Here is a 25,523-nt window from a genome sequence, read left to right as displayed (position 1 = left end):
TATTTCAATTCTTTTTTGTACAGCAAAACAACTGTTTGGACATGTATATATATATTGTATTTGATTTATACTTTAACATATTTAACGTGTATTGGTCAATCTGCCATGGGGCGGGGGAAGGAGGGGAAAAATTAGAACAAAAGGTTTGGCAATTGTCAATGTTGGAAAAATTACCCATGCATACATCTGGTAAATAAAAACTATTAAAAAAATTAATTAATTAAAACTTTTTTACTGACAAAACATAAAAAAAAAAGATAGTTAATGCAATAACCTCCAGTTCTGAGGTATTCAAAATGGTGTCTCTGGCTTCATCTTTTGTCAAATCTTCCCCCTAGAGTAGAACTCAAAACTAGGAACTCCACCCTTCTATAAATAATCTGCATCCAGCAGCATTTCTGCCTACTGTTTCTGCCTTCACCACAAAGGTTCCTTTTCATTCACAGCTGTACCTCTATAGCACATCTTGGTATTTAAAAAATATATATTTCTTAAGTATGTACAATGTAGCGCAATGGATAGAGCACTAGCCTTGAATTCAGGAGGACCTGAGTTCAAATCTGGTCTCAGACATTTAACATTTCCTAGCTTTGTGACCCTGGGCAAGTCACTTTTCTTATCAGCAGAAGTTCCCTTAGTCTTGCAGTATTTAAGACTACCTGGAAGATGAAAATCCCTGTATTTGGGACAGGGGCTACCTCTCAATCCAGCTAACCCCAGAGTTTACAATTTGCTATTTCAACAGAACTAGCCTGGAGGTGTTTATACTTCACCTGGCTCAGATCTCACTCCTATCTTTTTTGGGATTTTCTTTGTCCCAGTTGAGCTCTGTTCAATTCTATTTAACAGTTCACCCTGAGGCATATTCTATAATGTTTGTAGGGGAAATCTGAGTTGCTTGGCATTTTCTGACCTATTCTGCCATCTTCTCAGAATCCTTTCCATTTTTATTACTTTTATTATTTTTATTTGATTATTTATTTTATTATTTCAAAAGGTGAATCATGAAATGATTTGCTTGTAGTCAGATGGTGCCGTGAGTATCTTGCCAGGTCATGAGTAAGAAAGGCTTATTTTCTGAGTTCAAATCAGGTCTCTCATACTTAATAGCTGTGTGATACTAGGCAAATCACTTCACTTTATTTGCCTCAGTTTCCTCATCTCTAAAATTAGCTGGAGAAGGCAGCTCAATATCTTTGCCTAGAAAATTGCAAATAGGCTCACAAAGAATCAAACACAACTGCAACATCAATAATAGCAGGAACCACCAGCATGATCACTATCATCACTACTGTTTTATAATAATTTCCAAAATTATAAAATTTAAACATAACTTTGCCTTCATAGTTTGTTTCATAAACCATTTTTATTTTATTTATTTGGGTTTTTTTTGCTGAGGCAATTGGGGTTAAGTGACTTGCCCAGGGTCACACAGCTAGGAAGTATTAAGTATATGAGACCAGATTTGAATTCAGGTCCTCCTGACTTCACGGCTGGTACTCTATCCACTGCACCACCTAGTTGCCCCATCCATGTTTATTTTAAGTATATGTAGCCAATCCTTATTAAGTAGACTAATTGGTCAGAAGACTAAATTCACCAACCTTGAAGGTAACTGGAAATTCCTATTATATACATAAAAATTTGGGAAAAAGACATCTCCATCTTATTTGTACATTAGAATCCATCAATTTTTCTTAATCCTAAGCAAAGAATAATTATGATCTCTCCACAGGAAGACATTTTTTACCCTAGGTTGCCAACTTTTGCAAATAAAGAAATATTATTATTAGTTTGTTTCCCCATGATCTTTTCTGTGTTTGTGTTAGAACAATCCTGAAAAACTGAAAATAGAATTTCTATAGATAGGAATTTAAGAGTTTAATTAATAATTCTGGTATGGGAATATAATTTTTTTTTCACTTCACAATAGATTCCATTACCTAGATCCTCTCAAAGAACCATACCATGTAATAAAGGAAAAAAAATCAGAAAAATCACCAATAATATTGGGATTGTCTTGCTTTATATGTTTGGGTACATTACATAACAATTATATAGTTATATATAGTTGGAGAAGTTTCATTCAGGTCCTTTCTTTGGGGTAAAAGCTTGTTCATCATGATTTCATAGCATTCAATTTATAATATTTTATTTATCTTCTTTTTGTTTGCAGTGTTGTAGCCATGGTCCTTACCATTGTGGTTCTGCTAATTTCACTTTATATCAGTTCTTCTATGTCTTCTAATGATCCTCTGTATTCTTACTCTTTAAGTTCTTTTTAATATATTTGTATACCACATACCACAACTTCTTTAGCCATGCTCTGGTTAGAAGACATCTTTGGTTATGTTCTTTGTCATTACAAAATGTGATTGCTGTATTTTGTTGAATAGGTGTTTTAGGGTTTTGGTTTTTTTTTTTTTTTTTTTTTTTTTACACTGACCTCATTGGGGCTCATTCTATATCATTGAAAACTCTTTACCTCCATATTATATTTTCTTTTTTGGCTTGTTTTTTTCACTTTTAAACTCTTCCCATCCACTTAATAGTATTTTTTAATTACATGCAAAGATGCTTTCAATATTCATTTTTATGAGATTTTTAATTCCAAATTTTCCAGCCTCCTCTTTCTCTCCCCAAGATGGCAAGCAATTTGATTTAGGTTACACAATTATAATCATGTTAAACATATTCCTACAATAATCATGTTGTGAAAGAAGAATAAAAAAGGAAAAAACTAAAAGAAAGAAAAAACAGACCAAAAAAGTGGCTTCATTTTGCATTCACATTCCATAGTTCTTTCTCTGGACTTAAATGGCATTTTCCATATTGAATCTTTTGAAATTGTCTTGGATCACTGTATTGTTGAGAAGACCTAAGTCTATCATAGTTCATCATTGCACTACGTTATTGTACATAATGTTCTAGTTCTGCTCACTTCACTAAGCATCAGTTCTTGTAAGTCTTTCCAGGTTTTTCTGAAATCTACATGGTCATCATTTCTTAGAGCACAATAGTATTCCATTACATTCATATGCCACAATTTGTTCAGTCATTCCTTAATTGATGAGCATAACCTTAATTTCTAATTCTTTGTCATCACAAAAAGAGCTACTACAAATATTTTTGTATATATGGGTCCTTTTCCTTTTATATATGCTTTTTGTGATGCAGACCTAGTCACGATATTTCTGAATCAAAGGGTTTGCCCAGTTTTGTAGCCCTTTGAGTATAGTTCCAAATCAATCTCCAGAATGGTTGGATTATTTCACAACTCCAACAAATATGCATTCGTATCCCAATTTTCCCACATCTCCACCATTTACCATTTCCATCACATTAGTCAATCTGATAATTGTAAGATAATACCTCAGAGTTGTTTTTATCTGCATTTCTCTAATCAATAGTGACTTGAATATTTTTTCATATGACTATAGATAGCTATAATTTCTTCATCTGAAAACTGACTGTTCATATCTTTTGACCATTTAGCAACTGGGAAATGATTTGGCCCTTATTTAAATTCAGCTCAATTCTCTAAATATTTGAGAAATGAGGCTTTTCTCATAAACATTAGCCATAAACATTGTTTCCCATATTTCAGTTTTCCTTTTAATTTTGATTGCATTGGTTTTGTTTTGTGTAAAACCTTTCTAAATTTAATGTTTTGTTCATTTTCCATTTCATAATGTTTTCTACCTTTTGTTTGGTCATAAATGCTTCCCTTCTGCATAAATTTGACAGGTAAATTATTCCTTGCTCTCCTAATTTGCTTATGGGTATCACCCTTTGTGTCTAAATCATGTACCCATTTTGACCTTATCTTGGTATACAGTGACAGATGTTAGTTTATGCTTATTGTTTTTAGTTCTCCTAGCAGTTTTTGTCAAATAGTGATCCTCATTATGTTTTATCTTTCTCTATGAGAATATTAAATATTTGAGTGAAGAGATCCCACTATTATTTTTTTTATTTTCATTGTCTGAGAACTTAATATAGTGCCAGCACAGAGTAAGTCCTCAAAAAATATTCTTTCTCTCCCTCTTTCCTTCTCCCTTCTTCCCTTTCTCTCTCTCTCTCTCTCTCTCTCTCTCTCTCTCTCTCTCTCTCTCTCTCTCTCTCTCTCTCTCTCTCTCTCTCTCTCTCTCTCTCTCTCTCTCTTCCTCTGTCTTAGTAAAATATTGGCCAGATCCTTTCATATGGTAGATACTGAATTAAAGCATATTTCTGTGAATGGATGCATGCATGAATAAATGAGTGATGGGAATCCACAACTCCAGAGTTGGTTGGAAACGTGACTTATGATACTTAATATCAACAAAATATGCAATTGTTGTGGAAAAGATTATCTTAAAATCTTATTTAGTATTTTAAAGAGAGTGTTATATCCAGGTATGTGGATTTCATGCTATGTATCTTATTAAGTCTGAGGAAAAAAAACCCATGCATATATATATATATATACACATAGCAAATACCAACATCTATGCTCATGTAAATATGTATATGCACACATATGTTTGCACACATACATATAAAACATACAACATATATACACCCAAATTTAATCTTTAGTAATTGATAATGTACAAATATAGGAGTCAAAGGAATTTTTTTTAAAAGACGTCTCACTTCACCAAAACAAACAAACAAGCAAACAAACAAATACCTTATTGCTTTTAAGATGGGGGCAAAGGAATGATGAATGCTCATAAGCATAAGGTGAAAATAGTGTAAAAGAATCCACATTTCAGAGAACCAGCAGGTCTGACCTCTGGAAATAGCCTTAACATCATTAGGTCAGAAGATTGGACTAGATGTGCTCCAAAATTTTTCATACTGAAATCCTTTGATCTTCACCCTGCTCATGCACTGAAAGAATAATAGCATGGGTGAGATCCAAGAAGCAATACTCCTACCCTATCCCCAAGTTCTCTAAAAATTTGTTTGAAATAATAGTTTCCTAAAGAAAAACTCTTAAGGAAAAGAGATGGAGTGTGTAGTTGTATTCTATAATGAGTCAGTTTTGTTCTGTGAGACAAGGAGGAAAGGACAATTCTGGTAATCTTGTTATGAATTAGGGTCAGTGAGTTCTTGGCATCTTGCATATTATGTGATGGCAGAATATCCATTTCCTGTGAAATTTAAATCTCTGAGGTGCTGCCCCCTTTTGATTTCATCTCTGATTCTCTCAGAACTTACTGCGTTGTTCCCCAAAGATTTGTCTCGGAAGGCCTGCTCTCTTTTCTCTCAGTTTACTCTTACCTTTTTGGCCATGTTTCTGCCCATCCCACAAATAAAACTGCCCCATAGATAAAAGAGGAATACCTTGCATGTATGTTTCCTAGAGCCCTTAAAGGTCCTAGATTTTCTTTCTTTCTTTTTTTTTTTTTTTTTAAAGAAAACATTCTAATTCTCTAGCTATCAATTTTTTTTTAACAACCCAGATTCTGTTGAAGTATTTTTTTTAAGTATAAAAAAACCACTCTATAATTTCCAATCCTCTAAAATCTAGCTTGCACCTTTCTTTCCAGTTTTATTTTACATAACTCCTTTTGATCCATTTTTCTTAGAAACTTAATTCCTTTAGCCTTCATTTGTGATCATTGTGATACATCTAACTTCAAATTAAGAGTTATAGTAATTTAGTGGTGAGGTTCTCTTTGCTCCTTTGGCTGAGTCTCTTGTTTGAAGTATGCCTGGGATTATAGGAACCTTTTCCTGAGATTTTAATTTCTTTTGAGTTTATTTCAGACTAAAAGCCTAAAACCTATCCTGCTAGGATTTAGCTATTAAAAAATAAAAATTATATTGTGTTATACCAGATTCTGGCACTCATGTTAAAAATCATTTCAGCAGTGGGGAAGGATTGGAGTCACAGTGGTGGATTAGATGAAATGCTAATAATCTGTTTCAAAGAACTATAAAATAATTCTTCAACTCAAATCTTAGAGTGGTAGAAGCATTTTTCGGGCTTAATAAAACCTGAAAGATTAGGACAAAATCTTTGTGACACTGGAGTTGAGACCTGTCTAGAGCCCACACTTAGTGGCAGCAGCAACTTTGAGAGCTCTTAACCCAGAGATTGTAATGGGATCAGACAAATGATCAGAAAGAGGTTATAGAACACTGACTCTTTGCTGGAATTGTGTACAGCTACTCCTGGTTGGCAATAATATTGTGCATTAGCAATTCGGACTCACTGTCCAAGAGTGGAGAACTAGTGATCAATGACAAGGGAATAGAATTCCTCATCACAGTTCCAAAGCAAAGTGGAGCTGTAGCACTTGTGGCTCAGAGAAGCAGGGGCCCTTCCTGGGTAAGAATAAAATGGAGACCAAGAGATCAGGAACCACATCTCCCCCAGAATCATTCCACCTTGGAAGGATGGAAAATTAGCTCTGTAAACAATAGCACACACAAAAAAAGTCTAAGTGTTTTTTCCACCCAAAGTGACAATGACCCAATTTTAACATAAAGTTCAAAGTCAAAAATAGGATGAAAAATGATTAATTAAAAAAAATTTGAATGTAAAAGACTACTACCATATTGGGAAGGCACAAATTCAGGAGACAACAATGTGAAAACAGCTACAAACAAACCCTCAAAGTAAAATGTTAAATGGACCCTAACTCAAAAGAATTCCTGAAAGCATTAAAAAAAGATAGATGAGAGTGGTAGAGGGGGAAAAAAGGGAAAATGAAAATTACAAAAGAGAATTATCAGTTTGTTAAAAAGGCACAAGAATATTTAAGAAGATAACACCTTAATAAAAAGAACTGGCCTAATGGTAAAAGAGGCACAAAAATTCACTGGGGGGAAAAAAAAGAACATCTTAAAAAGTAAAATAGGCAAAATGGAAAAGAAAATACAAAAATATACTGCAGAGAACAACTGAGAAACATAATTGTGGAAAAAGAGACAAAAAAATCTCACTGAAGAAAATAATTCCTTAAAAATTAGAATTGGGCTAGTTGAAAATAATTATTTCATAAGACCTCATGAAATAATAATACAAACAAAAAAAGAAAAAATGAAGAAAATGTGAAATATCTTAAAAACAACTTAACTGGAAAATAGATGAAGAGCAAATATATATTTTTTGCTCATCATATTGAAAAAAGATCCATTTATTCTTATATTTTTCATTAAAAAAACAAAAATAGATGTTAAATTTTATTAAAAAGCTTTGCTTGCATCTATTGAAATGACCATAATTATAGTAGTTTTCATTATTAATGTGGTCGATTAAGTGTATAGGTTTTTTTTCCCCTAATATTAAACTAGTCCTTCAATTTTCTATAAATCAAGCCTAGTTGCAAAAAATGAAAACAATGAAGAAAACAAATATTTATTAAATATCTGCTATATGGCAGCCACTGTGGTAATCATTTTTCAAATATCTCATTTTATCCTCACAACAACTCTCTGAGTTTGCTGATCTAATTATTCTCATTTTATACTTGGGAAACTGAGGGAGATAAGAATAAAGTGACTTACCATGAGTCACATAGCTAGTAAGTATCTGAGACTGCATCTGAATCCAAGTCTTCCTGACTCTAGAAATGTGTTCTACTGTGAAGAGCAAATAAATTAAGAATTATTGGATTACCTGAAAGCAATGATCAAGAAAAAAGAGCCTAAATATCATAATTTAAGAAATTAACAAGGAAAACAAAATTTACACAGGATAAAATAGATATCGAAACAATCTACCAAACACTGCCTGAAAGAAGTCCCAACAAAGGGTTAAAGAAGTTTCCCCAAATTTCAGAGGTCCCATAAGAAAATAATGAGAGCAATCAAAAAGAACAAAATTCCAATAGTAATCTATAGTTAGGATAACAAAAGATTTAGCAGCTTCTACATTAAAAGAATAAAAATGAGTATAATCCTTTGGAGGTAGGGATGGATATTTGATGAAATAGAGGAATTTCAATCATTAAAAGATTAGAATTAAAAAAGAATATTTGACATTCAAACAGAAGACTGAATAAAAACAGAAAAGTATAAACATGAGAGTAAACATAAGGTATTCAATAAAATTTTAAAAAGAATATTTGACATTCAAACAGAAGACTGAATAAAAACAGAAAAGTGTAAACATGAGAGAGTAAACATAAGGTATTCAATAAAATTAAACTAAACTCCCAATGTATCCATATGGGAGAAAGGGAAGTAACATAGAAAATGAGGGAAATTTTGCTTTGTACTCTTTTTTTTCCCTTTACTTTTATTAAAGTTTTTTTTTTTTTTACTTTCAAAACATATACATAGATAATTTTCAACATTCACCCATGCAAAATCTTGTGTTCCAAATTTTTCCCACCCTTCTCCTCACCCTCTCCCCTAGACAGCAGGTAATCCAATATATGTTAAACATGTGCAATTCTTCTATACACATTTCCACAATTATAATGCTGCACAAGAAAATCAGATCAAAAAGAAAAAAAAAAGTGAGAAAGAAAACAAAATGCAAGCAACAACAAAAGAAGTGAAAATACTATGTAATGATCAACACTCAGTCCCCGCTGGCCTTTCTCTGGCTGTAGATGGCTCTCTCCATCACAAGATCGTTGGAAGTGGCCTGAATTGTTAGAGCCATGTCCATCAGAATTGATCATCGTATAATCTTGATGTTGCTGTGTACAGTGATCTCCTGATTCTGCTCATTTCACTCAGCATCAGTTCATGTAAGTCTCTCCAGGACTTTCTGAAATCATCCTGCTGGTTATTTCTTATAGAACAATAATATTCCATAAAATTCATATACCATAACTTTAGTCATTCTCCAACTGATGGGCATCCATCCAGTTTCCAGTTTCTTGCCACTACAAAAAGAGCTGCCAACAAAACATTTTTGCACATGTGGGTTCCTTTCCCTCCATTATGATCTCTTTGTGATACAAACAAGTAGAGACAGACACTGCTGGATCAAATGGTATTGTAGCTCTCTTTTTAAAAACATTATGTTTGTATAATGGATTACCTGCCATCTTGAGAAGGAGGTGAGAGGAAAATTTGGAACATAAGGTCTTTCAAGGGTCAATGTTAAAAAATTATCCATGCTTCTGTTTTGAAAATAAAAAGGTTTAATTTTTTAAAAAATATGTTTGATTCCTACTCAAAGAGGAACATTTCTTTTTGAGTCCCAATTTTGGATTCCTAAAGAGATGCTGCATAACCAAGTTCTCTTTGTACATAGATACTCATTCCCTTCTCTTTGGATGATACTGTCCATTTGTCCATAGTTCTGAAGGAACTCCTTCATGTTTTTAAACTACAGGCTCCTTAGAATCTGATTAATTAAATCCCACAAGTACATATTTCACCTCATGTAGACGAATGATTAAATGGTGATTCATTCATTACATCAAGGAATTTACAATGTAGTCATATATATATATATATATATATATATATATATATCCTTAAACCTTTCTGTGTGAGTGCCTTTCTCCTTTGAAGTTCAGGTTCAAGTAGAATACTTTTTTTTTTCCTTTTAGACTAAATGAAACTTCAACTCTTTCATTTCACCTTTGGCTATGAAGTTGATAACACTAACATTATCTATGATTCCCCATATAAAAATAAAGTGGCAGTCAGTGGGAAACTCCACTGGACTCCTTTAACTTTTATTCTCTCTTTCAGCAGTGATTAAAGATGTCCTTGGCCTTCTAGGACTCTGTCTTCTCCAGGAAAAAGTTCAGAATATATTAGAGTTTATAGCACTTCAAAGGTACTCTTATCATTTCCATGAGTAGATGATTTTTATGATGCTGAGAAACTGTCTTTTATTATGGAGAGAGCAATCAATCACCCCAAAACTCAAAGAGACTTGGGGGTGGAGGCTTGACCCTGACACTTTCCAGCTCTGTGACCATGATCTTTCAAAGCCTATTTCTTTAAGCAATGATGCTTGCCTTGCTGATCCCACAGCTTGGTTGTAAACAAATAAACAAAAAAACAAATAAAAACTTAAAATGATTTACATATGGGAGCTATTCCTACCTTTTTTCTATTGGGGTCCTTCTTCCCCAGGGTAGATTTAAAGCCTTTCTTAATTTCTCATCATTGGTGATTCTTGCCCATGTCATGCCATAATTATTCTCCAGGGTCCACACAATAATTTTGGAGCCTTCATCCCTTGCTCAGACACACCCCTGGTCATCTTTCCTATTTGACCCATGATTTACATGATATTAGTTGTATTGGTATGGGTTCCAACTATGCTGCATATTGTATGAAAGGATGTGAAGATAGCTTGTTGCCTCAGTTGTGGGTAATGTATTCAGGGTCCCTAGCATTGGACATGGGATCACAAAATTTGAGTTTGCATCTGGATGACCCTGACCAAATAATTAAGTCTCTATAGCCTCAGTTTTCTCATCTGTAAAATGAAGTTTTTATTTCATTTCATTTCATTTCATTTCCATTAAGCTCTGGTTTGTAAGGAAGCTTTCTTACAGTTCTGAAAGTCTGTGATTTTGTCCAATCTTTGACATATGCTTGCTGTGTGTCCATATCTATGAACTTCAGTTTTCCCTTCGGTAAAATTTTGGGGTGAGTCGATCATTTTAAAGGTTCCTTCCAGCAGTAAATCTTGTGATTCCATGGGCATATTTTTTTGCTAGTATATTAAAGTATATTTCATTCTTCTTAAAGCAATTTCTGTTACTGACCTTAAATCTTTTGCTTTCTAAATAACATTCCCCCAAATTGAGTTATGTGTCCTACAGGTAAAAGCTGACATGCATAATAAAGGTGCCATCTCTGACAGTCATCAAGAAGCAGCTGCTCTGGGGCAAAGGAGGGTGATAGGATGGCATCTGCTCTGGTGTGGGCAGCAGGTTTGGACAAATCCTACCCCAACAGGGAATCTTATATATATAATTGGCTTACTATTGCAACCTTAGCTAGAGCCATCAGCCTTGCTTTAAGCCCAAATGGAAGCCTGAATATGGATGAGAGAGGCCATAGGTTCTGATACTACAATCAGGAAGATGTGGTTTATAATCTCCTCCTGACATTTACTAGTCATGAAACCATGGGCAAGTCAGTTGATGTGTTTGCACCTCAAATTAAGCTTTTGTGGGGTCTCACAGAAGCACACACTCTCCAAATACTGACATACAATGTGCAGCATCATACTGACCCTTTGATATAAACCTCGGGGAATCTATAGTCATAGTCTTTTGCATGTCTAAACCAGGACTAGGATTATTTGAACCTTTCTAAAATGCTTCCCCATTTAAGAGCTCATTCACTTCTCCTAAAAGCTCCCTGAAATGGAGAAACACAACAAGGTTGTGCCCATTTCACAAATAAGAAAGCCAAACCACAGAGAGGTACAATATCTAGGAAAATATAATTCTCCCAGCTAGTTAGTGATAGTCAGGACTCAAATTCAGCTATTTTGACACTCCATTCAACAGATTCTGTTTATATGGGTTCATTAACTTTCTGATATTCCTGAAGGAAAGTAATCTTGGAGAGACAGAAATTCATAGTTTGGGGAAGCCTTATTTCTTGTTCAGTTGTTTAAAGGGATATCTTTTTAACATCAATATTTTTTTGTCAAAATATCAAAATGAATTTTGAGAATATGTTTTGAAATCTGTGAGACTCGGGGTAAGGCAAAGGAGAAAAATGGAACTAGAAAAGAATTGAACTAGAAACATTTTAGTTTCTAATTGGATGTAAGAAGCAGTTTTCAGAAACTTGAAGGAACATGGTATATTTAAAGCTCTTAGGATTTCATGAAGTCAGGGGATGTGCCATTAGTTTCAATATTCCTGAGTCAAGAGTGATGACTTCCCTCTCTAGTAAGGGTCACCTTGTCCCACAGTGCCTTTGTGGAGTGAGAGACTCAGGCAACACATAACAAACTAGCTCCTTTTATTTCTTGTATATGTTCCATATTCAAAGGATAATATGAGAGCAAGCCTTTAAACTAGTTTATTCATATGATTTGGAAGGCTATAGCATCAAACCGTGGGAGGCAGTCACCACATGTTGACCTAGTTATGGGCTTGCTATAAGAGTGTGGATGATGAACCTAAGGGAAGACTCAAAGAGATGGCAGGTATTTCCAATTCTTCCATTTCCCCTTCCTACAGAAACCTGAAATCTTAAGAGTTAAAGGGGGTCTTAAAGATCTTGTGATTCAGCATTTACTTAACTTGTTATAATGGGCTAGAGAAGCATGTATTAAGAGTGTGGGGGATACAGCACAGAGGATACTAGAGTTTCCTCTACATTAATTAAGATGAATAGTCACTCAACTCAAATATTGAAGAATATTAATAATGAAGAATTCCCTTCTAGATTCTTTTTTCTGCTTCAGCCCATCTCCAAACAATCTTCCAAAATCCCATTTTAACTGGCTCTCCATACCTTCCCTGACTGATTTTGGATTCCTTATCCTGAAGTTGTCTCCTGTAGACATTAATTCTTATGACTAGAGGAAATCTAACAACTTTTTTTCTGGATTTTTAACAAGCCTGGACTAATGCCTTCCCCTTCCCCTGCACCCCTGATGGCCAGCTTCCTAAGGACTGGATCTCTCTTGCTCATGAAAACAGTGATACCCATCTTTAATGTCTGTATCCCTGATACCACAATGAATTTTCAGTGGATGATGTTCTACATGCCAGGACAAAAAATTCTAAGTAAATAGGCAGAAGTTTAGCCAGCCTGGGTCAGGACAAGTGGTATCCATTTTGGTTGTGTGATTCCTGTGATTCCTCATTATGGGGCATAGTCCTTTCAAGCAATATAATTAGAAAAAAAAAAAAAAACTCTGGTTTTTTATTTGCTTTTAGTTAGATGGATAGTCCAGGGACTAAATTAGGGTGGGTCAGTAGGGTACTACTTTCCTAAATAATGTCTGGTCAGACCTGTTAACTGGGCAGGAAACAGCCCAGAGAGGGGCACAAACATGATTGTGAGGGACTTTATTAAAATAGGAAAGCTAATTTACAAATAATCATAAAGTGATTAAAATTTTGTATTGTATTTGTATTTTGTAAAGGGCCAGCATACCCTAATGGCTAGAAGGCTGGATTTGTAGTTGGAACAAATGGGGTTAAGTCTTTCTGTTGCTCCTCTATAAGCCTATGAAACCAGACAAGGCAAAACAAAACTCCCAAGTCACTTAATCTCTGAGCTTTAGGCTAAATTGAGGGTGATTGGATCTGATAAATTCACAAATCATTGCATTTAAGTAGGTGTTGGCTGCTGATTACACCTAGCTAGGAATTTGAAAGTTGCTTTTGTCAGAACTTTCTTAAACCAATCTCGTGTAAGTCATGAAAATACCAATGACTATTACTGCAACAAAAGATAACAAAAGCGTCTTCACTTCTACCACAGTGGGACCAATCATCCCTTTTTTAGGAAAACGAGTCCTAAAAGTCTACGTGAGTAGTGTAATGAGTGTCAGAGCCAGCATTTGAACTCATATCCCCACAAATCTGAAACTCTAACAAGTATGAGAGTCCTTGGTCCAATTTTATGAGTTCTGTGATTGAAAGTTCAGGGTGGGAAAATCACTAGAACCAAGAGCTAGAAGACTGAGCCAATTTCCTTAACTAAGCTCCTGCTGCTGCTTTTTAGAAGTTGCCTAAAGGAAGGGAAAATGGAAAAGAACAAGCCTTTTGGAGTGCCTACTATGAGCTACACACTCTCCTAAGGACTTTATAAGCAATTTATTTGATAACTTAGCTCAAGGATGAGCACATTGTCTCTGAGGCTTGACTTGTAGTCTTAATACCAATAGGTTAGACTTTGGATCACATAATTCTCATTCTGAGGTCCAGAGGAAATAATGAGAGGGGAAATAGAAGACAATTCTCATAACTCTGCTATCTGTCCCACCCCACCCCCACTCCTATCCTGAGTTATTTTTATTGGGTGTAAGATAAGGGTGGAGAGGAACCATTGTCTGAAACATTCTGGTCGAGCTATCCCACAGCTTTCAGTCCTCCATCGTCTAGACAGCAGAAGCTGAACACTTATGCTTCTACTTTCCCCCTATTCTCAGCTCATCTTCATCCATGCAGCCTTACCTCCCCTGAGTTTTAATGCTTCCCTGAAACCCAGCACAGTTAAAAAAAAATGCAAACAGACTTTTGTTAATCAGGTGTCATTGATATAGTGGGCAGCTAAAATGTATAGCGAATGGAGTCTTAGGTGAAGAGTCAGGAAGACTCACCTTCTTGAATTTAAATCTGTTCTTAGGCGCTAACTGTGTGACTGGGCAAATCACTTAACCCTGTTTCCTCAGGGTTATATTCAAAATGAGTCAGAGAAAGAAATGGCAGACCATTCCAGTATTCTTGTCAAGAAGAACCAAAAATGAGGTCACAAAGAATTGAACAAAATTGAAAATGACTGATGAACAGCAGCAACATTTACAGAGTAACCATCCTGAGAGTGTAAGTGTTCTGGGGGATGTATGTTAAAGAATTGACAGAAACCCTGGATCCCCAGGGATTTGCCACTGTCACCTGTAAGAAATAGTCAACAGAAAGGATTCTGGGAAAATGATGATATACCTCAGAAAATTTCAAGCTCTTCTTCATATCCTCCCCACAAACAAAACAAATTTATGCCTTAGGGTGAACATAGACTGGCAAAAAACAAAGATTTGGGCTGATGAGGGGTCCAGAAAAGACCCCAAAGATCCCAGGATAGGGATTAACCAGTGTGAAGAGCAAACACCTCCACACTACCTCTGAGAAACAGCCAATGGGAACTCCTGAGCTTACAGGGTTTGGCTGGAGCCTCAGCCCAAATCACAAAAATTTGCCATACAGTATGGGGAGTTCAGAGTCTGAGTTAGGGAGAATTGAAGTAACCTCTGCTGATTAGATGCTGCTGAGACATACCTCTAGGCAATAAGGAACTAGCACCCTTGGTGAGTGCAGAAGCAATGGAGCAGGGGCACTATTGGTTGTGGGCTTTCAGGAGAAGGGAGCTTTTGTTTTGGGGTTCCAGTTCAGAGAGAGAATTGAAGTGAATCTAGAGATATTCATCCCCCCCCCAGGATTAGAGATGTTTGTACTAATAATTCTTATATTTTAAAACATGAATAGACCAAGAAAAAAGAATCCAACCATAAAACTTATTATTGGAATAGGGAAGACCATGGTTCATCTTCAGAGGACCTGAAATTTAAAAAATAAATAAATAAATAAAATAAAATTTAAAAAGCCTCTTCTATTCCAGAGCAATGTTAAATAGCTACCTGCCCATGAAGAATTTATAGAACTCAGAAAAGACCTTAAAAATCTAAGAAAAACAAGAAGATGATAAAAAAAAAAAAAACCCAGTTAACCAATTAGAAAAGGAGATAGAAACAAAGTCTTAAAGAAGAAAATAATTCTTTGAAAATTAGAACTGGACAATGGGAATCCTGTGAAGCTCTAAAAGACAAAATAATAAATAAATAAATAACAAAGCAATGAATGAAAAAAATAGAACAGAATGTGAAACATCTTATAAAAAAACAATAGATCTAGAGAATATATCAAGAAGAGAATATATAAAAATAATTGGACTCTCTGAAACCTGTGACCAAAAAGAAGGAGGAAAAAAAAAAGAAGAAGAACTTTGACATAATAATGCAAGAAATAAATAAAACTGTCCTGGAATGATAAAAACCTAAAAACCCAAGGGAAAAATAGAAAAAAAAATCTACTTATCACCACCTCATAAAAATGCTTTCTGGAAAATGCATAGGACATCATTGCCAAATTTTGAAATCCCCAGATCACAGAGAAAATTTTACAAGAAACAAACATAAAAAAATTCAAATATGCTGGAGTTAAAATTAGAATTGAACAGGATTTAGCAGTCACAATAAAAGGCTGCAGGGCCTGGAATAATATATACCAGCAATCAAAAGAACTAAGCTTGTGGCCAAAAATATCATATTCATCAAAATTGTCCATAATATTGAATGGGGAAAAAAGGAGCTTCAAAGAATTTGAAGGTTTTCAGGACTTCATCTCAACCAAACCTGAATTTAACAGATAACTTAATATATTAAGTCGATATCAAAAATTAATTTCAATGAACTCAGTATGGACAAAACATTTATGTGTTGTACATGGAAATATATATCATATATTTAAGATCGATATCCATAATTGAGTAGCTCCACAGAAAGGTTAGGGCAGAGTTGAGTATGAGCTAATTCTAAAAAGCAATGATGTTTAGGAAAAGGTAAAAATAATAATTGTTATACAAATGAGGTGCAGAGTAAGAAGCAATACATAGATATTAAAGGGGAGAAGAAGGCTCTGAAAACCTACTCATATTGAATATGGGTTAAATAAGGAACATTTTATATATAATGAGTAGAATATAATAAGAAAGATTTAGCCAAAAATCCATCAATATTTGTTAATTTTTCTCTTGGTAACTGTTCATATATTTTGTCCCCTCACCCATTGGGGTCTTACGTATTTATATTAATTTCTTGTGTAGCCTAGATATCATATCTTTATTACAGCAAAGACGTTTCCCCCAATTGGATAGTTCACTTATCCTAATTGTATTTGTTTTGTTAGTGAAAATTAATTTTGAGCAACAAAAGGTCTAAAATCTAAAGGGGAATGTTGAAAATAAATAGGAATGTAGGGTGATAGCGTTTCCAGACTTCAAATTATATTATAGAGCTGCAATCATCAAAACTATGTGTACTGGGTAAAACATAGAAAGTAATCCAGTTGAATAGACTCAATAAGGATGAATCAGAAATAATTGAACTCAACCACTCAATGTTTCAAAGGCCTGATAACCTAATTTACTTGGGGATGAGCTATCCAAACCTAATCTTATGTAGCTAGAACTGCTGAAAAACTGGAAAGCAATTTGTCACTTTGTCCTGACCAGTCTTTTCCCCCAGAAACCACAATAATTTCAACATGGATAAAATATGCAGCCTCAATATTGAAGATTAGGTTACAAAACAAGCAAATAAATAAGTACAAACAAATAAACAGGAGAGTAAGATCAGGAGCCTTTCACAGTTAACTGATTTTAAAGCAGAAAATATTTAACCAAAGAATGATAGAGGCAATGATATTTTTGATTACATGAAATGCAAAAGCTACTGCATCCAAAAATTTTGATTATGGATTTTTTTTTTATTTTGTTCATCTTTAAAAAAACAACTCTGCTTATTGCTTATAATTTTCTGGACTTTCAAATTTCACATTTATCTTTAATTTCTAAGTTTATTTTTTCTTCTCTCCTTATTTCATGGTGGTTGTTGAGTTTATATTTCAATAATGTATCTCAATTTAGCTGCTTAGAATCCTTCATTCTTATTTATTTCTTTATTTTAAAAATTTTGCTGATTAAGCCTTTTTTTTTTTTTTTTTTTTTTTTTTTTTTTTTTTTTGGTATTTTGATCATGTATGTTCTCAGGGAATTTTTTCCCCCCCTGCAAACAGCTTTGGCTATATCCTAGAAATAGTGGTAGGTTTTCTCTTAATGACCATTCTTTTTCACACATTTATCATTTCTAAGTGGCAGCTCAGTGGTACAGTAGAGATTATGAGAGAAAGGAAAGGGGGGAACCCCATTTGTTGGCACAAAGATCCCATGAGATGCAGTGTCCCCTGTAAATGAATTTACAGGCCCGAAAACCTAGATTGATAAATAAAAGGTTTATTGTAGCAATTTGGAAGTAAAGTTCAGTTAGAAAGACGCCAGGGCCAGAGGTGGCCACTGGGTGGGCAGGAACCCTTACATGGCTGGAAGGATACCATGTGTTGGGGGGGAGGGCTCCTGCAAAGAGAGAGCTTGGCTCTTTTATACCTAAAAGGGGCTTTGTGGGCATACCCCAAGTTCTGGTGGGCTTTTCAGTTAGCTCAGATCCGGTGAGGGCTGGGCCTGGATATTCAAAAGGGTGCTTTTTGACCAGGATTTGTGAATCAAGGTCAGCCAAAGGGGTTGGGAAATCAGAAAGGAATCTTAAAGGAATCTCAACCCCCATCAGAGAGAGCTCCAGACCTAGAGTCAAGAAGACTTTAGTTCAAATATAACCTCAGAACTTTACTAGTTGTGTGACCCAGGATAATTCACTTAATCCTCTCTTTCCTCAGTTTTCTCAAGATAAAATAAGGTGGAGAAAGAAACGACAAACTACTCCATTATATTTGCCAAGAAAAACCCAAATGAAGTCATGAAACTTCAGATACAACTGAAAGATTGAGAAACAATAAAAATTGTTTCTTCGTTTTATTATTATTTATTCATCATGCCATTATTTTATCTTCATTTTGTTTACATATTCTGCTCTATTAATTGGCATTTTATTACATTGTGGTTTATAAAGAATTGTGTTTAATAGTTCTACTTTAAAAAAAAAAAGTATTGTTTCAGGTCATAATCCATTTTTGTAAAAGTACTCTGTAGTTCTGAGAAAAGTTACTTTAATGCTACCATTTAAAAGATTCTTTCAACTCCAAATACTCCAAGTTTGTTAATGTATGTATATATATAATACATACATACCTACACTTTTACAAATACACACACACACACATATATATATATATATATATATATATATATATATATATACACATGTGTAGATATAATTTCTCTATTAGATTTGCCCAGCTCCAGGAGAGGGACGCTAGTCTCTCCTTTTATCATTCCTATTTATTTTTTTTTTTTGCAATTAAGTTAACATCATTCATGGAACAGTATACAGAATGTTGTACCTGGAGTCAAGAATCACTGAATTCCAGTTTGGTCTGGAAACTTAGTAGCTGTGTACTCCTGGGAGAGTCACAGCCTCTGTTTGCCTCAATTTCCCAATTATAAGACAGTAATAATTATAGCATCTAACTCCTGTGCAGAAGATAAAATGGAATCATTGCAAACCTCAAAGTGCTATAAAATGCTAGTTTTCATCATTTTATGTCATTTCTCCCTCTCTTTTCCTCTTAAATACATATAATATTTTAATTTCCCCAATTACATGTAAAACCAATTTTTAACATTTATTATTTTTTAAAATATTGAGTTCCTAAACTTCTCCCTTCCTCCTTTCCCCTTTCATTGAGAAGGCAAGCACAAACATAGGTTACACCTGTTCAGTCATTCAAAACTTATTTCCAAATTAATCATGTTGCAGAAAAAAAAGAAAGAAAAAGAAAGTTTAAAAAGTACATTTCAATCTGTATTCAAATTTTATCACTTCTCTCTCTGGAAATGCATAGCATTTTTCATTATAACTCCTTCAGAATTGCCTTGAAGTCATTCACAGGTAAACAACATAATATTGATGTCACTGTGTAGAATGTTTTGATTTTGCTCATTTTACTTTGCATCAATTCATGTAGGTCTATTTAAAATTTTTTTGTTGTTTTGCTTTGTTTTTTGCAATTTTCCTCTTCATAATTTCTTAGATTACAATAGTTTTCCATCACAATCATATACCATAACTTCTTCAGTTATTCCCAACTTGATGTGCATCTGGTCCTTTTCCAATTCTTTGCCACCACTAAATGGGCTACTAAAAATTAAACATACATATACATACTCACACACACACATATGTACATATTTTTCACTTAGGTCCTTTTCCTTTCTATTCTTTATCTCTTTGGATTACAGACTTAATAGTGGTATTGTTGTGGCTAAGGATATGCATAGTTTTAGAATTCTTTAGGCATAGTTCAAAATTTCCAGAATGGTTGGATTAGTTTCCATTCTATTCCATTCCATAGAGCATTCATGTATCAATTTTTCCAGATTTCATCCAACATTTAATTTTTTCTGTCATACTAGCTAATTTGATAGATATAAGGTGGTATCTCAGAATTGTTTTAATTTGCATTTCTCTAATCAATTTGGATTGTTTCTTTCTCTTTACAATATTTTCTCCTCAAGTTGGGAATTCTGGAATTTGATATCATAATTTTTGGGAGTTTTAATTTGGGGATCTCTCTCAGGAGATGATTGGTAGATTGTTTTGATCTGGTTCTAGTCACATTCAGAATTGTTTTTAATGATAATTTCTTGACATATGATATCTAAACTTTCATTAATCATGGCTTTCAGGTAGTGAAATAATTCTCAGATTATCTCTCTTGGATTTATTTTACATGTCAGTTATTATCCTAATGAGATATCCCACCTTTTATTTTCTTTATTTTCTTTGACTTTGTTTTATTTCTTTTTCATGACTATGGAGCCATTAGCTCCTACTTACCCAATTCTAATTTTTAAGGAATTATTTTTTTTAGTAAGCTTTTGGATCTCGTTCTCACTTTGACCAGTTCTGCTTTTGAAGGGGGTCTTCTCTTCATTGGATTTTTGTTGCTTTTTTTTTTTTTTTTTTTTTTTTTTAACCATTTGGCTTTTTATATTTTTTTCTGAAGTTTTTGTCTTCAGCATTTTTTTGCGTGGGTAAGAAAGTTGTTGACTCTTTTTTGATCATTTTCTTGCATTGCTGTCATTTCTTTTCTTAAAATTTCCTCTGCTTCTCTTTTTTGGGGGGGGAGGGGAGGTGGAGTGGAAGAGGCTGAGAGACCAATTCACATTTTTTTGAGGCTTTGGAGATATCTATTTTGATTTTGTTATCTTTTCAGTTTTTCTTTCAATCTTCCTTGTCACCATAGTAATTTTTTATAGTCAGGTTCTTTACTTGTTTTGTTTTGTTTTTACCAGTTTTGACCATTTTTCCATTTTTTTTTTAAACTTTTAAGTTTATATGCTAAAATTGAGCTCTTGTCTTGCAGTTCAGAGGGTGCTGTCTCAAGATTCAAGTTTTTTGTAAAGCTATTTTCAGAGTTAGTGTAAGGGGTCTATTAGTTTTCAGTTATTCCAAGATGGTATGGTCTAAAGAGAGGTACCGTCCTGGCCTGTACTCTGTTCTGTGAGTGACTATGAACACTGTTTTCCACCCTACAATTGTGACCAGGGTCCCCTACTCCCCTATAGACCTAAGATCTGGTGTGTTGATTCTCTATCTTGCTATGGGACTTTGATCCAGGAGTGCTACTTCATGGGCTCTGACCTTATTTCAGTGGCATGGGCAATGCACCCAAGTTCTGCTACCATTATCCACAAAGTGATCCCTGTAATCTCCTTCTGATCAGTTCCCCTATGATCTGTGGACCCAGAGATCTAGAAGCCACTGTCACAGCTGCTGATTCAGTTTCCCCCAAGGTTTCTTGCTAGTTCTCACATGGCCTGCAACTAACTGCACTCCATTCTCAGTACTGTGCAGCAAACCCATCCTGCAAATCTTTTAAGTTGTCTTGCCCTGGAAAATTCTTTCACTCTGTTCTTTTATGGGCTCTGTCTCTCCAAAATTGGTTTTGAGGCATTATATAAAATTGTTTGGAGGGGAACTTGGGAGACATCAGACAAGTTTTTTCTCTACTAATTTGGCTTGGCCCTACTGAATCCCCTCTTCTACTTGTCCTTTCTTATGTTCTCCTCCTTCCTTCTCTTCTACAATAACCTCTAAATAGAACATAATTTACTTATGCATATTTTTTGGATTTAACATATATTTTAATATGTTTAATATTTATTGGATTACTTGCCATCTAGGGGAGGAGGTGGGAAGGAAGAAGGGAAAATTTGAAACACAAGGTTTTGTAAGGGTCAGTGTTGAAAAATAATCCATACATACATTTTGAAAATAAAAAGGCTTAATAAAAAAATCATTTACTTAATTACTTATTCATAATTAGGTGAAGTATTGGCTAGAATACCAGACTTAGAGCCAAGGAGACTTGAATATGAATCCTCCCTTAGTCTTTTGCTCAGTATCATTATGGATAAATCTCTCAGCCTCAATTTATTCTTCAGTAAAATGTGTATCATAATAATAATACCTCACTTCCAATGTTATTTAGGAAAGATCAAATGAGATAATAAATGTAAAGCACTTTGCAGATCTTTGAATGCTATATAAAAACTATTATTGATTCCTTTTTGCGTTTTTGTTTTAGTTGTTTACAAGCTGAATATTATGCTCTGTCTGATTTAGATTTTGTTTGATAGGGATGCATCTTTCCTTAAACATCCTTTTTTTGTCAATAATAATTAAGTTCATATTGGCAGGGATTGCATTCTGTGTTGCAACTTGAGTTGGGTTTTTTGGGGGGGTTTTTTGGCTTGTGGATTATACCATGCTTTTAGCTTCTGCAGTTTTTTCACGCATGAAAACTAATGTTATGTTATTCAAATTTCCTTTACTTCATTTTTGAAGATCTATTTTCTGACTGCCTGAACAATTGGTTACTTATCATTAAAATTATTGAATTTAACCACTACAGCTTTGGAGTTTGAATTGGGAGGTTTTATTCTGGCCATAATATGTGCATTCTCTTGATTGATGCTTTGCTGTCTTATTCAGACTTTCCCAGCTGTTTTCTTGTATTGTTTCCTGCTTTATTGTTATTCATGGTTTGGGGGTTTTTTTTGTTTTAATTTTTCATATTCTTCTGAAAGGCTTCTAATCCTTGACTTATCTCTCTGCATCCTGTCCTCCAAGTCAATTGCTTTGGCTTGTATCAAAATGATGGAGTGTTGTGACCTGTTTCTTTTCTTCTGCCAAATTGTCCTCCATTTCCTTTCTCTTTTTTTGGTGTTCCAAATCTGCTAATCTGTCTCTCCCAGATTCTACTTCTTAGAGAAAGTCTCCATTATTGATTCCATTTTTCCTGTTCTGCTAATTATGTATGTGTGTGTTAAATGAAAATCTTTTGAGAGTTCCATTTGAAGAGCTTTCATTTTTAACTTATATTCATTCCCATTGTCTCCTATTTTGAATTTTATTTTGGCTTTGTACCTTCCTGGCATTTTTTGGTATTATGCTGTGATTTCAAGGGAAGCCGCAATTTTTGGTCTTTTCTCAAGAATGACTGATTCACTTTCCTTCATATTATATTTTCTTGGTGAATTTTAAATAATCTTTGAAGTCAAAAGGACTATTCAGTTTTCAGTCTTCATAATTATTGTTCTACTCTTTTCCTTTCCTTCATATGGTTGGGCTTCCTTAATCGTCAACATTTTATTTATTTTATTCCATAGCACCCATAAGGGTATTATATGGGTATCTACTACCTTCAGATAAAAAAAGATAAAAATAAGCCTTCAACTTTGCATTACAGGATCCAGTAAGCCCAGAGCAGGCAGAATGCTGGATAAGATTTAATTGTTGTTGTTGTTTTGTTTTGTTTTATTTTGCAAGTGAATTCATTCTTCTCTTGTGTATTTATTTATAATTACTATACATATATTACATAATTCCTTTTGGGATGTTAAAATGAAGTCAACAAACATTAATTATTACTATGTTCCTGGCACTTGGCTGAGTACTGGAATATTACAATAGGCAAAATCAGTCTAAAAGTTTTTCCCCCATAATTTTCCCTTATCTTAAATTTTACTCTTTATCTCTTCCTATTCTTCTTTTTTAACCAATCTAAGAATCATAGTCATCAATCTTTGATTATGATGATTTCCAAATTATTCTCTTCTTCTGTAAAAGTGTTCTCATCTTCTACTCAAGTGAACATAAACTCTTTAAGGGCAGGGGCTATTTCACTTTCCTTTCTTTTGTTTTTGTCTTTACTTACCCAGTATATAGCTCTGTGCCCTACCTCTACTTTCAAATTAATGGATTCTTGGTGAATTGAATTAAGTTAGAATTTCTTAATTCTACTAAAATTTGTTTTGTTTATTCATTTATTTAATCTTTTCTTCAGACTATGAGAAATTCCTTGGGAAGGTTTCATATTTCCCTCATTTTAGTGTCTGTTCTTTCAGTGCATTCTTGCTATTTTTGGTTAATGAGAGGGAGTTTGCCTTATACCCAACTTCTCATTCAGCTGCCTCTGATCCTTGAAAATATAGCAAGCTTTAGAAAGCAACAAAATATGTAGCAGGCAACTCTGTATTGGGAGTAAGTCCTTAGCAGGAGCTGCAGATGTTATCTAGGCTGGTCATAGTATAGATCACTACAATCTGCTCCATTCTGGGAGTCTACGGTTCCCTAGCTGAAGACACAATTAAATATTCATTGGATTAAATGGTGTGTGTGCCTGTATATGTAAATGATGAATCATGAATGAATGAAATGTTGTAGCATGCAGCATATAAAGTAAATGATTTGAACTACATACAGATATAATATTTGTGAATATAGAACAAATAGGATTTCATGATTCTATAAGTAATAATACCATTTTAAGGCTTGGCAAGCTTTGTACAAATATTATTTAATCCTCACAACTCTGAGAGGAAGGTGCCATCATTATTTCTGTTTAACAGATGAGGAAATTGAACAGGGTCACACATCTAGTAAATGTTTTGAGCTGAATTTGAACTCAGAACATTCCAATTTCAGGTACAGCTGTGCCAATTTACTTCCTAGCCAATTTTGATGTGGAAGCCTTTCCAAATTATCATATATCCTGAAGATATACAAACTTATATGAAACTTTATTTTCATGCAACATGAAATTTCAAGAAGTATATGTGTGTAGGTAATATTTTTAATTAGTTAATTGAATGTTCAAGATCTATTCCAGCTCACATTTTCATATTTCTATGATTCTCTGAAGGGAACCCAATGTTTTCTTTTGATCATTTAAAAATTCTATTTCACTGGAGACATTAAAAACAGAATGTGTCTTAAGAAAAGGGGTTTTTATAATAATTTGGACTTGGGAAAAATACCAAAAAATGATGTGTTTTTTTTTTTTTCTTTCAGATTTCTGTTCAGAGACATGCTCACTGTCCACAAGCATTTGAAGTGACTCGACATTCAGGATAAGTGGTAAAAATATGAATTTATTATAAATAATGATATAAACCAATTCTCCCCAGAGATACAGAGTCCTACTTTAATGATAGAGTTAATTAGCTTTTCTGGTAGTCCTGAAATTAATCTGGGTGAGAGCCATGAAAACCATTACAGTTGTTGGTGAACCATGGTGGGAGATAAGCTGCTGCATTATCTGTTCTTCTCTGTTTCTTTTGCTCTTCTCACAGAGAATCCTGCAAATGGACATTTTTGTTTTTGTTTGGGCGAAATAGATGTATATGATGTCAATGTGGGAAAAGAATTAATCCCAAATGTTTTAAAATAAAATATCATAGGTGGAAAACAACAACACTATCAAAAACAGAAAGTAAGATGTTGGAGATCAAAAGGGAAATTTTGGCATTTCTGCATCCAAGGATAAGGGAATTTTAGACCTACGCCCACCCTTTTTTGCATCATTCCTAATTGTTTTCAAAAATGGTTGATGAGATTAATAGTTCCTTCAGAAGTATTGTTGTAGGCTTGTATTTCAATAGCAGTTCTGACTTTTGCTATTTCTATATTTTGTTATTATGGTCCATTTTCTGGATGTACAGAACATTCTAGATATCAAGCAGGTAATTCGAGATTTATTTCTCACAAAGTTTATTTAGCCCTGAACAGCTGTAGATTTCTTCACTTTTTTAGAATTATGGCTACCAAAGTG

General features: G+C 34.1%; 1 protein-coding gene across 5 annotated transcripts in view; it reads left to right on the top strand.

Moving 5' to 3' along the window:
• The window catches only part of SGCZ (sarcoglycan zeta), a 531,956-nt gene that overhangs the window by 169,949 nt on the left and 336,484 nt on the right, over positions 1–25,523 (top strand). For all 5 annotated transcript variants that reach the window (XM_074304818.1, XM_074304815.1, XM_074304814.1 and 2 more), the window contains exon 2: positions 24,764–24,829. The gene's annotated coding sequence lies outside the window, so the exon portion shown is untranslated. The remainder of the gene's footprint in view (positions 1–24,763; positions 24,830–25,523) is intronic.

Source organism: Sminthopsis crassicaudata, chromosome 3 (genome assembly GCF_048593235.1).
Source record: "Sminthopsis crassicaudata isolate SCR6 chromosome 3, ASM4859323v1, whole genome shotgun sequence".
NCBI classification, from domain to species: Eukaryota; Metazoa; Chordata; class Mammalia; order Dasyuromorphia; family Dasyuridae; genus Sminthopsis; species Sminthopsis crassicaudata.
This window is presented reverse-complemented; position numbering and strand designations above follow the sequence as displayed.